Genomic DNA, 12570 nt, shown 5'->3' on the forward strand with positions numbered 1-12570 from the left:
GAGCACGGAGGTGCATTGACTGTGCCTGACTGCTAAACAGGGGTTGGAGCTTTCTATTTCTGGTTTCGTATAGTGGACAGGTGCCAGAAGTGTCTCCGTACAGCTGATTGGTTTGGGGGCAAGCTGTCGACCTCCTACTTAACAGGTGTTTATGGCCATTCGTGAGCATAGGCCATAAAACACCTAACCTCAGACAACCCCTTTAAGGCTAAATTTCTGCTTACTTTGCCCCCTGACTATAGTAAAGCCATGACATCTACGGTAAGTATAATAAATCCACACGCTGTGAACCTAATAACAAAACTACCACACAATGTCCCTCCAGAAAATGTCCCTGGAACATCGCACTCCTATAATGAAAACGACAGTACCTTGTGCCCCCAGAAAGGAGTAGCACACTATATACTGTGCCTCCTGAAATTATTACTACATCACCTTGTACCCCCTGAAATGAGTACAGTATCATCAAAATAGCATGTAACAGTTTGGTATTAATGCTGCCCTATGTGTCGCAGCTTCTGATCTTCGGCTATATTTTGTCTTGACTCTGATCTATTTTCAGAGCTAAAAAAGGCGCCCATAAAAAGTTTTACAGCCCAGGAATATGTTTAACTCATTAACCGTAACTTTTCTTTTACGTATCCATTACCTTGAAAGAGTGCGGTAATCTTGGTTTTGGACGATTGCAGATACTTCACGTTCCACTCCGCCCGGGGGCCAAAAACCGTAACAGGACTTTTTTGAAGAGATGATAAACACACACTTCTGACGTCAGCACGGCTGTTTTTGTTGTGGTGTGGTTTCACTTACAAAGCGTTGTACTCCAGCCATGTGTACGAGGAGGACTCGCCATGATAGAATACCGCTACATTGTTTCCAGGCCTCCGTGTAATATGGAGCACTGTATAAAACAGCGATGACACAATGAAGACTTATTCACTGTAGATATTTATATCAAGTCTGAACACATCCAAAACTGGCTCGCCAGTGGGCCTAAATATTTTTTAAATGAGTCTAACATATTGGGTTGTTTTCTGTTAATTTCCACAAAAATGGCCCCCAAAAAATTCTAATTGGTTTTAAATTGGTTTAAATTTTCCAACATTTCCAGTTTCCAATGTGGTGATTTGACAACTTGACTTCTCTAAAGATATATTACACATGTAGATAAAAGTTTCGGGATGTATAATTTTTTTGCGTGTGTGTGTTGATGTTTTTATAGTTCTCGTTCGGCCAGATGTTACTTTAAAGTCTATATTGTATTATGAAATGTAATAAAGACGAAGGGGCAGATTTATGAGTCCAGAAAATGTGAGTACAAGGCATTAAAAAGTGGAGTTGTTTGTCCTTTTGGGACTCTATTTTCTGCACCTCCCTCACCACCTTCCCTAAAAGGAGGTGTGCAGAAGGTGGGGCTACCAGGCCCGCCAGATGTATTATAATTTATGCTAGAAATCTGACTTAAATGGTGCAGAAAATGTCAAATGTCCCTCCAGGCCTGACAGAGGATGCTCCTTGTCATATATGAGATGTGCCCCCTAACCAAAATGGGAGTATGAAGACTGAAGCTAACATCACTTTATAAATATGTCTCCAAATATTTTTTTGCAATGTTTCATTTTTGCTTTGCGTTAACATTTTTTTTTTGCCCGCATCACATGTTGTGAGTGTTGCGCTGTTCTATTTTCTACTGTGTACTTGTCAAACATAAAATAAATGTCTGTATGTTATGTTAAAAGACAAAAGTAAAAACCTTCAAAAAACATAAAAGAAAAACTAAATATGAAGGAGCCCTTATTCTGGTACTTTGTTGTTCACTTGTCTGGTATTTGCCTAAAGTAGCCCCATACTTACTTCTAAGGGCTCGTTCACATCTGCGTCGTCGGTCCTTATTGCAGGTTTCCGTTTCCTGCATAAAACAGATGCAGGAGACGGAAGCCTGCAGGAGACTTTCTCACCCATTCATTTGAATGGGTGAGAAAGCTGTCCGCCCGTGCGTGACAGTGAGCGTTTTGCGCTCTCCGCCGCGAAACCGGGTTTTATAATCCGGACACAGAGTCGGACATGCAGTACTCTGTGTCCGGATAAAAAAATCCGGTTTCGCGGCGGAGAGCGCAAAACGCTCACCGCCGCGCACGGCCGGACCCGGTCTGTGGTTTCCGTCTTCTGGCATGCAGAAGACGGAAACCACAGAACGGAGACCCCAGACGCAGGTGTGAACCCAGCGTAATTCATGGTCATCTAGTAATTCTATCATTAAAATCATTTTTCTAGCTCACATGTAGGAATAGCATTAAGAAAGGCTATTCTTCTCCTACCTTTAGATGTCTTCTCCGCGCCACCGTTCGGTAGAAATCCCGGTTTTTGTCTGTATGCAAATGAGTTCTCTCGCAGCACTGGAGGCGGTCCTCAGAGCTCAAACAGCACTAGGAGCATCCCCAGTGCTGCGAGAGAACTCTCCAGCGCCGACTCCATCTTCTTCAGGAATGACCTCTCCCTGTGTCTTCTTCCGTCCTGGGTTTCAATCAATCCGTCCTGCGCATGCCTAGAAGATTGAAACCCAGGATGGAAGAAGATGCAGGGAGAGGTTGTTCCTGAAGAAGATGGAGGCGGCGCTGGAGAGTTCTCTCGCAGCATTGGGGCCCGCCCCCAGTGCTGAGAGAGAACTCATTTGCATACAGATGAAAACTGGGATTTCTACCGAATGGTGGCCCTGAGAAGACATCTAAAGGTAGGAGAAGAATAGCCTTTCTTAAGGCTATTTTTACATGTGATCGAGAAAAAATGTGATTTTAATGATGGAATCCCTTTAAGGGGTTTTTCGGGGTTCACAATATATGGTCTTTCCTTAGGATAGGTCACCAGTAGAGATGAGCGAAATGTATTCGATCAAATACCTCGCTCCCATAGGAATGCATGTAAGCGGCCGAACACCAAGGGGTTAAGCGCATTGAATATTCACAGCGCTTAACCCCTTGGTGTTCGGCCGCTTACACGCATTCCCATGGGAGCGAGGTATCCGATCGAATACTACTCGCTCATCTCCAGCACTTGACAGCTACAATCTGATGACGTTTGATGGAGCCACAGTAGTCGGGTGAATGCTGCAGCCTCTTCCGTGTTTACCCTCTTCCATATACCTGTACATCGGCCATCTTTGAGAAGCCACCTCTGAGAAGACCACTTTTCAATACAATTGTAGGTGGTTCTTTCAAAGACATTTAGCTGTGTATAAAACGAGATATTTCCATACGATATTAGCTATTGATTATTGTCCAGTTCCAGTTTTCCAGCCGTTCTGGCCCATCCTAGTGCAGAGTAATGGCCTTTTAGTATGGATGGAAACAAGTTGTACGTGTTTGTGATTATAGGCTAGAAGTGTTGTGCAGCCTGTATTTCATCTTTCGCCTTGGCTCTCACAATTTCATGCATTTTTATATATTTTATTACCTTAGCAGCTAATCCTTTAAGTGATTTCCACTGTACTTCCAACACTTGGATGTTGCATTAGTATAAATCTAGTAAATGTGGATTTTAGTGCTTTAATACTCGGTACAATGGCTCATTTAAGAGCCAACAAAACGCAGACTCTTTAATTAAAGCAGGATATACTTTGTGTATTTTTGGTGCCAATCGTGATTTGGTTAAAAAATTCTTTGCTACTTTCTTGGCTATCTACAAGACGTTTGTACAAAACTCAATATCGGGAATGTTTCCGAAACCTCAGCAATGTAAGGTACCCTATCCACTACAGCATGAAATCACAAATTGTGCCGGACAGATCTTTTCTATTTAGTCCATGTTTCGCTAATGGAAGGTTCCAAAGAAAAAGAAAATTGTGGTGACACCAAAGCCATAATCACCCGCAAAGTGCAACCTATTTCTTAAGACACGTTCTTCCGTTGGCATTCAATAGGTCTCAAGCAATGCTACTGCCCAAGTCAGTCAGTTCTTGAAAACAGAAGCAGAAACTGAGCCGGCGCATTGTGTACCAATTTCTGTTGGTGACTTTTTTGGAATTTATGTCACGTGTATTGAAAATCGACAGTATTAAAATGTTCTGGAAGAAGTATTGGGTCTGTCGGGTATCCATTGTTATAGGACTAAAACCGGTGGAGTAAAGACCTCCATGTTGGACTATTTCGTCTGCTGATTTCAGGCAGACACTACAACAGAGTTTCCGATGGAGACTCCGATGCAGATGTGAAGTTAGCCTAACTTATAAAACTTTGTGAAGCAAGGCCCATATTCAATCTGACTGTGATATAGTAACATATTTTGTAAGGCTGTAAAAAGACATTCAGTTTAGCCTGTTGTTCTGCAGTGTTTGATCCAGAAGAGGCAAAATCTCCCCGTGAGCAGAGGCGTAACGTGAAGAGTCCTAATGCAAAATATGTAACCGGACTCCCACTTGTTACCTATAATACTGGTATATTCTTATATTGTAGAGAGGCTGTTGGACCCCTTGGGCTCCAGGGCCAGTAGCAATTGCTACCTCTGCACCCCCATAGATACACCCCTGAGGAAGAATCCAGGGGCATCTTAGAGAAAAAAAAAACATTCCGACCTCCAAATCTGGGTGACCGATCAGTCTCTATTTTTCTTTCTTTTTTTTTCCCATATAGGGATCACAATGTACTTTTTTTCCCTCCAGAGGTGCAAGGCTGCAGTGCTAACCACTGAGCCACCATGTTGCCCCCTCCAATCAGTCTCTAGTTATAACTATAACCTGTAATATCATTACGCTTAAAGGGATTCTACCATTAAAACCTCTTTTTTTTTGTCAATAAGACATCGGAATAGCCTTTAGAAAGGCTATTCATCTCTTACCTTTAGATGTGATCTCTGCCGCGCCGTTCCTTAGAAATACCCGTTTCTACCGGTATGTAAATTAGTTCTCTGGCAGCAATGGGGGCGGGCCCCAGCGCGGAAAATGCGATGAGGGCATCCCCAGTGCTGCTCGAGAACATGATCCTGCGACGCCTCTATCTTCGGCTGGATCCTCCCCTTCTCTGTCGTCTTCCTCCTGCGTCACCTCCGACGCCTGCGCAGTTGGCTCTGCCAGTGAGACACCAGCAGAGCCGAGTGCAAATGCCGGCCGGTGGCCATTTTAGGGAGCACGCTCATGCATTGAACTACAAGAGCAAGAGTGGCCTCCCAAAAATGGCCGCTGGCCGGCATGTGCAGTCGGCTCTACTAGTGTCTCACTGGCAGAACCAACTGCGCAGGCGTCGGAGGTGACACAGGAGGAAGACTACAGAGAATGACCTAAATCTATGTTACAGTAAATAGTGTGGATGTCCCTACACTGAAAATGTTAGAGGGGGCATAGAGTGCCTTGAAAAGGGTTATTTGGCGTTTAGAATGGAAATGGATGGATGATCGGCTATGGAAATTCTCAAGGTGGCCTAAGGCATCTAGTGGCCTACAAATTGAGGAGTGTCTTGCTCTTTCCTGGATTCAGGCCCTGGTCGGAGCGCCTCTTCTTCTCGGTATTTTTAAGAACCAGGTCAGCAGCACTAGAGAGACGCGGCTCTATCCCACTGCTGTCCTATATAGCTTGCAGTAGCATGCTGCTATTTTCTTCTTCATCTATGTGGCAGGGTGTCTAGAGGTTGGATCCCCATGATCAATCATCAATGACCTACCCAAGTAGTAATCCATCAATGTCAGCTTCCCGAAAACCGATATAAGATGTTTGTACAATATCACACAGTGTTTTAAATTTCCATGTTATTTCCAGTCTAAAACATAGTCCTATTTTGTCTTTCTGCTTGAGACATTGGATACGAGAGCAGCTTGTACAGTGGGGGGCTTCTGGAGTCTTGTACGTAAATCTTTTAGCCTACACTTATTACAGGGGTTTGGTCTGCACATCTGATTTTTATAGGGTCTTTATTCATGTGCGGCACTGATGAGGAGGAGGGTTGTAGGGCTTTGATGCTTTTCTTGTTAAACCACTTTGCTGATGAATGGATGTTCAGCTTGTAGCCTGGTAGCTTATAACATCCTTTTCGTTGCAGCGTGCCAACTGCTAAACATGGCTGATTGAGCATAGTTGGGTTGCGATCCAACACTGCATAGTAATCAGTGTGGCAACACGTTGTATATCAGACATATCATAGTAAATACTCCGTCTATACCCCGGGGGCTGCGCTTTTTTATGAACTTTTTTTTTCCCCTTCTCGAACTTCAGAAATTCCATACATTTAGGTTTTAAGCTATTAGGAGAAATAATCCATAATGTGTCATTAGCAATATAAATCAAACAAAACGTCTTGGATTTGCTGAAACGGTCTTAAAACTAACTTGTGTGACATATAAAATAGAAGCGGACTGCCGAGGATCTCGGAGGGGAAAACGTCTCATTATTTCAGGGCTTGTGTTTCATTCGGAGATTTATAAACTGTGAAAGATTGCTATATAGAAACAAAAAGACATTTGTACTTTTAGAACTTTGTAATATATTGTCCGGCGCAGCCTGCGAGTCCTCGGAAAGTAGAGGCCTTTTGTGAAATAGTCTTGGCTCGGTAACAAAGTGTCACCAAGAATGGGGAATGTTCTGCAATAAATTGACCCGCGTGTCTTTGTTGTATCTCTGATCTCCCTTGGTCGGATCCTTCAGGTATATTATTATATTATAATGTTACAGAAACTCATAAAGTAAAAACATTAGGATAGTTCTGTTGGCAGCACTAAATAATAAGAGGGACTAAAGTGGCAAGGGCCAACAGAATCTAGGGTCTTAAACACATTGAGCAGCTGTGATGTCCAAGGTGACACATGTGAATGATGTTCTGGTTCCCTTCCTTAGTCCACTGATCAGCCCCCGTGGTTATATGAGACAAGGAGTTCAGCTGGATAAAGCACCAGAGTGCTGGTGGACTGGACAGTGGCGGGTGACACTGCAGCATGGCGGACATGTGAGTGTGTGGTGTGTCTTTTTTAAAAAAAAAAAAATATATATATATATTTTCACCTTCCCAGACCTCCTTGCAGGAAAATTTTATATCCTGGACAACCCCTTTAAGGAGCCTGTTGTCTTTAGTATGACTTTGGGATAGCAACTGGCTATCCATTCCCAGTAGTTGTGGATAGAAGCTTGTGGAGAGACATGCCATGCTATAGGAAGTGAGAAGCTGACATCTAAAAGGAGCATAAACCTATGAACATTTTTCCAGGTCAGACCGAAAGGAAGGAACCCTTGAATTTTCAGATAAAAAGGAATAACAAAAAAAAGTACTACTAGCTAAATGATATGTTGGATAGGCACAGAATAATAATAATTAATAATTATTAATAAATGTACCTGAATCCTTTTTTAGGCTAAGGCCCATGTAGTAGGCCACAGCAAAAAAGCACTCTGGGAAAAACCATGGTTGCAATGCATTGTGGTTTTTCCCGCACCGCTTTTCACAGAAAGTCCACAGAGTTTTCCTCTGCAGACTTTCTGCTTCAGTTACACCTATAGGGAAACCGCCAGCATTTCTGTAGGTAGAATTGACATGTTGCAACTTCCAAAACAGCAACAATTTTGGAAATCACAACTTGTCCCCTGCACATATTTTTCCGCAATAGTGGATGGGATTTGCTCGAAATAAAGCATTTTTTCCACAACTTTTGCGCTGCAGCCAAACTGTTGCATTTACACGACGTGGGGCCCCAGCCTTAAAGAGATCACATAAGGAAGTCCCATACTAAAAACACCTGAGGAAATTTGTGGTGCACTGAGAATAGTTATATCCCTTCAATCCCTTGTGTCCTAAAGTTCTATTACACAATTACAGATGAACCGCAGATTATTAGCAATGAATTTGGTTCTTTAGGGCATGTTCAGAAGGTGGAAAATGAAGAGGAGTTGAGATGAATTTCCACCTGAGGTTCCTCTTCATTTTGCGTCCCTCTGCCTGCTTTCCACTACTGAATGGGTCTGATCAGCAGGGTGTCTTGCGCTGTGGACTGTGTGGCTGTGGAATCCATAGCAAGATAGCAGGACACTTACTTTTTCAGTGTCCTGTTTCGATCTGCGCCTCCCATTGTTTCAGTGGGAGGAGGAGATCGAAGCAGGATGCTGAATAATCAGAATCAGGGTAGAATCTGCCCCAGAATCTTCCTCCAAAATCAGCACCACATTCCACCATGTGAATGTACTTTTTCTTTTTACTTACTATTGTAATAGCACCCATGGATTATTAGTATGTGTCCTAAAATTATGTAAAAACTCATTTGTCTTGACTTTAAAGGCATTCTATCATTAAAATTGTATTTTTTCTGCCTACTATGTCGGAATAGCCTTAAGAAAGACTATTCTTCTCCTACCTTTAGATGTTTTCTCTGCGCCACTGTTCGGTAGAAATCCTGGTTTTCGTCAGTATGCAGAGTTCTCTCACAGCACTGGGGGCAATCCCGAGCGCTCTAACAGCACAGGGGGCGTCCCCAATGCTGCGAGAGAACTCTCCAGCGCTGCTTCCATTTTCATCTGGAACGGCCTCTTCACGCGTCTTCTTCCGGAGCTGGATTCAAACTTCTAGGCCTCAGGCAAAGCCGACTGCACATGGCCACTGGCCACAAGAAAATGGCTGCTTACACAGTAGGTGTAAGTGGCCATTTTCTTGTGGCCGGCGGACATACGCAGTTTGAACCTAGTGTCGGAAGAAGACGTGAAGAGAGGCCATTCCAGACATAGATGGAGGCGGCGCTGGAGAGTTCTCTCGCAGCATTGGGGACGCCCCCAGTGCTGTAAGAGAACTCATTTGCATACCACTGAAAACCGGGATTTCTACCGAACGGCGGCCCGGAGAAGACATCTAAAGGTAGGAGAAGAATAGACTTTCTTAAGGCTATTCCAACATGGTAGGCAGAAAAAACAGCATTTTAATCATAGAATCCCTTTAAATGATATCTCAGGGAAAAACAGTGGGGAGTCAAAAGAAAATAAAACCTAATTAGAGGGACCAGAAAACCTAAGAGTATAGATTAGCAAATTTACAGTATGTAAAATGGCACATAAATACAAAACTAAGCCTAAATACATAAACAAGCTTTGGGTGTTGGGATGGGAGGGCAAGGAGTTGGTAAGGATCATGACCCTAATAGGCAGCAAACGGTTAATGATTTAGGCTCAGGCGTGCCATGATAATGCAGTGGTAAGCCTTATGTACGACACAACTGTGGTCAGCGGCATCTGCTGTGGGAGTCAGAAGAAGCCTGGCCATAGGATACAAGATCCGGGGCGCCCATGTATCAGATGTCACATGTCTTACAGCTCAACCGAACGGGCATGGCTCTGATACCAAGCACAGTCGCTATACAAATGTACATTAAGCACAAATGTATATCACTCTGCTTGGTAAGTAGTGAAGAGGTTGCAGCGTGTACCCAAATCCAGCAGATAGGGGGGTGGGGGCCTGGTGCGTCGGGTCAGTCCTTGGCTGATCTTCATCAGGATAGGTCATGAATTATTAAGCCTGGAAAAGTACAACCATACTTCAGGCACAATAAAGATGTTTCTGCCCAAAAAAAACCCTCCATGGACCAGCTTTGTCGGGCTTAGTGCTACATTTTTTTCCTGTGTGTCAATCCTTTTTTTCCCCCTCTCATTCAGCATGTGTAAAATAATTGCACGTTTGCTCTCCGTGCAGCACAACATGCCTGTTATTAGGACGGTTAATTTTCCATGACTAACCTCATAGTGTGACTAAGCAGGGATTTTCCCCAGAATTTGCCATGGACATTATTTCGAGCAATTGGTGAAACCGTCTGCCTGTCTTGGTGGTCAGAGAAGCTGAGAGCTCTAAAACAGATGCATGGAATTTAATGAGCGCGTCTGGCAGAACGAGCGGCTCCACGCACAGCCATTCATTTTTTCCTCTTTTAACAGCGACAGACTTTGAACAAAGCTTGTGTATTTTTTAGCCTCTAATGCATATTTTACAAATGTATTTTTAGAAAACATGGTTCTCCTGCCTCATTGCCCCCTCCTCTGCCCTAAATCCAGTACCGCCTTTCAAAGCGTAATCTGAGACAGAGTGTTGCTAAGGACTTGGTAACCTGATGACCTCATATACAGTAAAATAGCATGGTGGATACAGATAAAATCTATTTCATGGGGTTATCCACTTTCTAATATTGATGGCTAGGACCCCACCAGATCAGCTTCGGTAACGTTTACATACTGGAATTCCTTTTCAAGGGAAGTACCTCTGACGCTGGGTTCACACCAGCGTTTGGATCTCTGGGTCTGCCAGCAGAAGACATAAACCTGACAGACCGTGTCCGGCCATGAGTGCCGGTGAGTGTTTTGTGCTCTCCATGGCGAAACCATTTTTTTTAAGCATGTCCGACTTTGTGTCCAGTTAAAAAAAAAAACAGTTTCGCCACGGAGAGCATAAAACGCTTACGGCCGGACACTTTTCAGACCCATTCAAATGAATGGCTTTGAAAAATGCCAGCAGGTTTCCATCTCCTGCCCAGTTTCGGAAACGGAAACCTGTATAACGAGCCCTTAGTAGGAAAATGTTTCAACCAAACGTCTCTAAAAATTTTGGGTTTAGCCAACGCATAGTGTCATTACGCCACGTGACCTCACTACAACACCCCCCATCTGAGCCTTGAGAACCACCGGGATGGGATAGACCACCAATATTAGATTGTGGATAAGCCCTTTAACTTTGAATTCACCCTACCCTAGGTTCACACTAGCGTCAGGGTGTCTGAATGGGCGTAGTCCGGAGGGATTGTCTTGACGCGGAGGCGCCGCAGCGTAAAAAGGATCGCCAGCGGTCTATATAGACCTCTATTGTGAGGGGGCGGATTTTGAGGTGGATTCCGTGCCAAAATCCGCCCCCTCTTGCCCTGTGTGAACTAGCCCTTAGAAGACCCGAACATTGAACCACTAAAACAGCGGACATGAACAGAGACCAATGGACCCCATTGCCTATATTCAGGTTGCTCAGTTATTTTCAGATGAAACCGTTAGACTAAAAATTCCGACATGCAGGTCTTTTTCATCTGGTGATTTTTCGGCGGCCATTGTGACGAGGTCTCTGAATGGAGACCTAGAACCTGGTTAATGAATGTGGATAAGGCTGGTTCACATCTACTTCAGTCACTGATCTGTCTTTTTATGTCACTTTAAACATGGCGTCCACTCAGCTCTGTTCTATACATATATCTGAAGTTTTATTATAAGACGTCATGCTCCGAAGTTGCATGGAGACATTACCACCAAATAAGGCAGCGGAGTTTCAGAGCTGGAGGGTCTCGGATGATCTGACTCTGAAGCCTCGATGTTTATTGTTCTGCTTGTCTTAAGGTTTTGTCTTAATAACCCTACACTCGACTTGCTCAGAGATGATGGTTGGCTTCCTGTGCAAAAGAAAAGAATCTCTTGTTCTATCAGGGAACAAAATCTAAATGTTATGGGTTAGATTATACCATGAAATATAGAAGTATCATAAAAAAGATATGTATAGAAAAAAATTCTAAATAGTGTAGGTCCAAAATTCTGTGCTGAATAATTTATTATTAAAGTTGGTGCTCCATGTTTCTGATGTAGAGTTTTCGAGGGGTTGTTCAAGCAGATAAAATCTTGTGTAAATGTTTTTGAAGTGATCACACTTACATAACTGCCTCAATATCAGTGCCTGTCCAGCTCCGTTTCTCTAGTCATGGCTACAGTTTTTTCTTTAGCCCTCACCATTCCTGAGCAACAAGTACAGTTAGTTTTGGTGCCTGATGTGCTATGTAAGCTCTGTAATGTGAGAAGGCGGTGTCAGGCAGGGGGTGCGATTCAGAGCTCCAATCAGAAGCAGCCAGTGTCCGAGCTCAGAATCACACCCCTTGTCTGCTCCTGCCTGACTCCGCCCTCCTGACAGTACAGCATCTATATAGTAAATCAGGGACCAAAACTAACAATATTGCTTGTTCAGGAATGGTGGGGGCTAGACAAAAAATTCCAACTGTGCCAGAATCAGTGGCGTAGCAACTATTAAATGATGTAAAGAGCTGTACTTGGTGGAAGTGGATAAAGGTCCTATGAAAGTTTGGGGGTTTTGATGTTTGGATGTTTGGTCCTCAATCACGCGTAAACGGCTGAACAGATTAGCCTGAAATTTGACACATATGTAACTTGTGCGGTATTGAAACGTAGGCTACTTTAGATCCACGTATACCACTGGAATTCAACGCCGTGACCGGTTATTTTCACAGCGTAATTCACTGAAGGACCTTAAATGACGTCATCCCAGGCCCTTGAGCCTTTTACCTAGTTGGCTGGCGCTACTGTGTGGGCAGCGCTATCAGTCGGGCCAGCAAGCCGAGGAACATGGCATGTCTGACACCTCCGGCGCGTCCCGAACAAGTGACCGTAGTGTGTGGTCGCCAGAACTGCATCGCCTGCGCCGGCTGTGTGCGCTTACCGGGGGTGTGCAGGGGTGAATGTGGGGCCACGTGGCGACTCCTAACCAAACACAAATGTGTATATATAAGCGGCACAGCGCCAACGCCAGCGCACGGGCAGATGCTAGTATTCCCTATTAGGAAATGTTAGGAATAGAGGGTTCCCCAGTT

The 12570-nt window shown here is 44.0% G+C and overlaps 1 protein-coding gene across 1 annotated transcript in view; it reads left to right on the plus strand.

Moving 5' to 3' along the window:
* Positions 1-12570, plus strand: part of SUPT3H (SPT3 homolog, SAGA and STAGA complex component) — a 366507-nt gene that overhangs the window by 247083 nt on the left and 106854 nt on the right. The window lies entirely within an intron of this gene.

The sequence above is a fragment of the Leptodactylus fuscus genome, chromosome 3 (genome assembly GCF_031893055.1).
Source record: "Leptodactylus fuscus isolate aLepFus1 chromosome 3, aLepFus1.hap2, whole genome shotgun sequence".
Lineage (NCBI taxonomy): Eukaryota > Metazoa > Chordata > Amphibia > Anura > Leptodactylidae > Leptodactylus > Leptodactylus fuscus.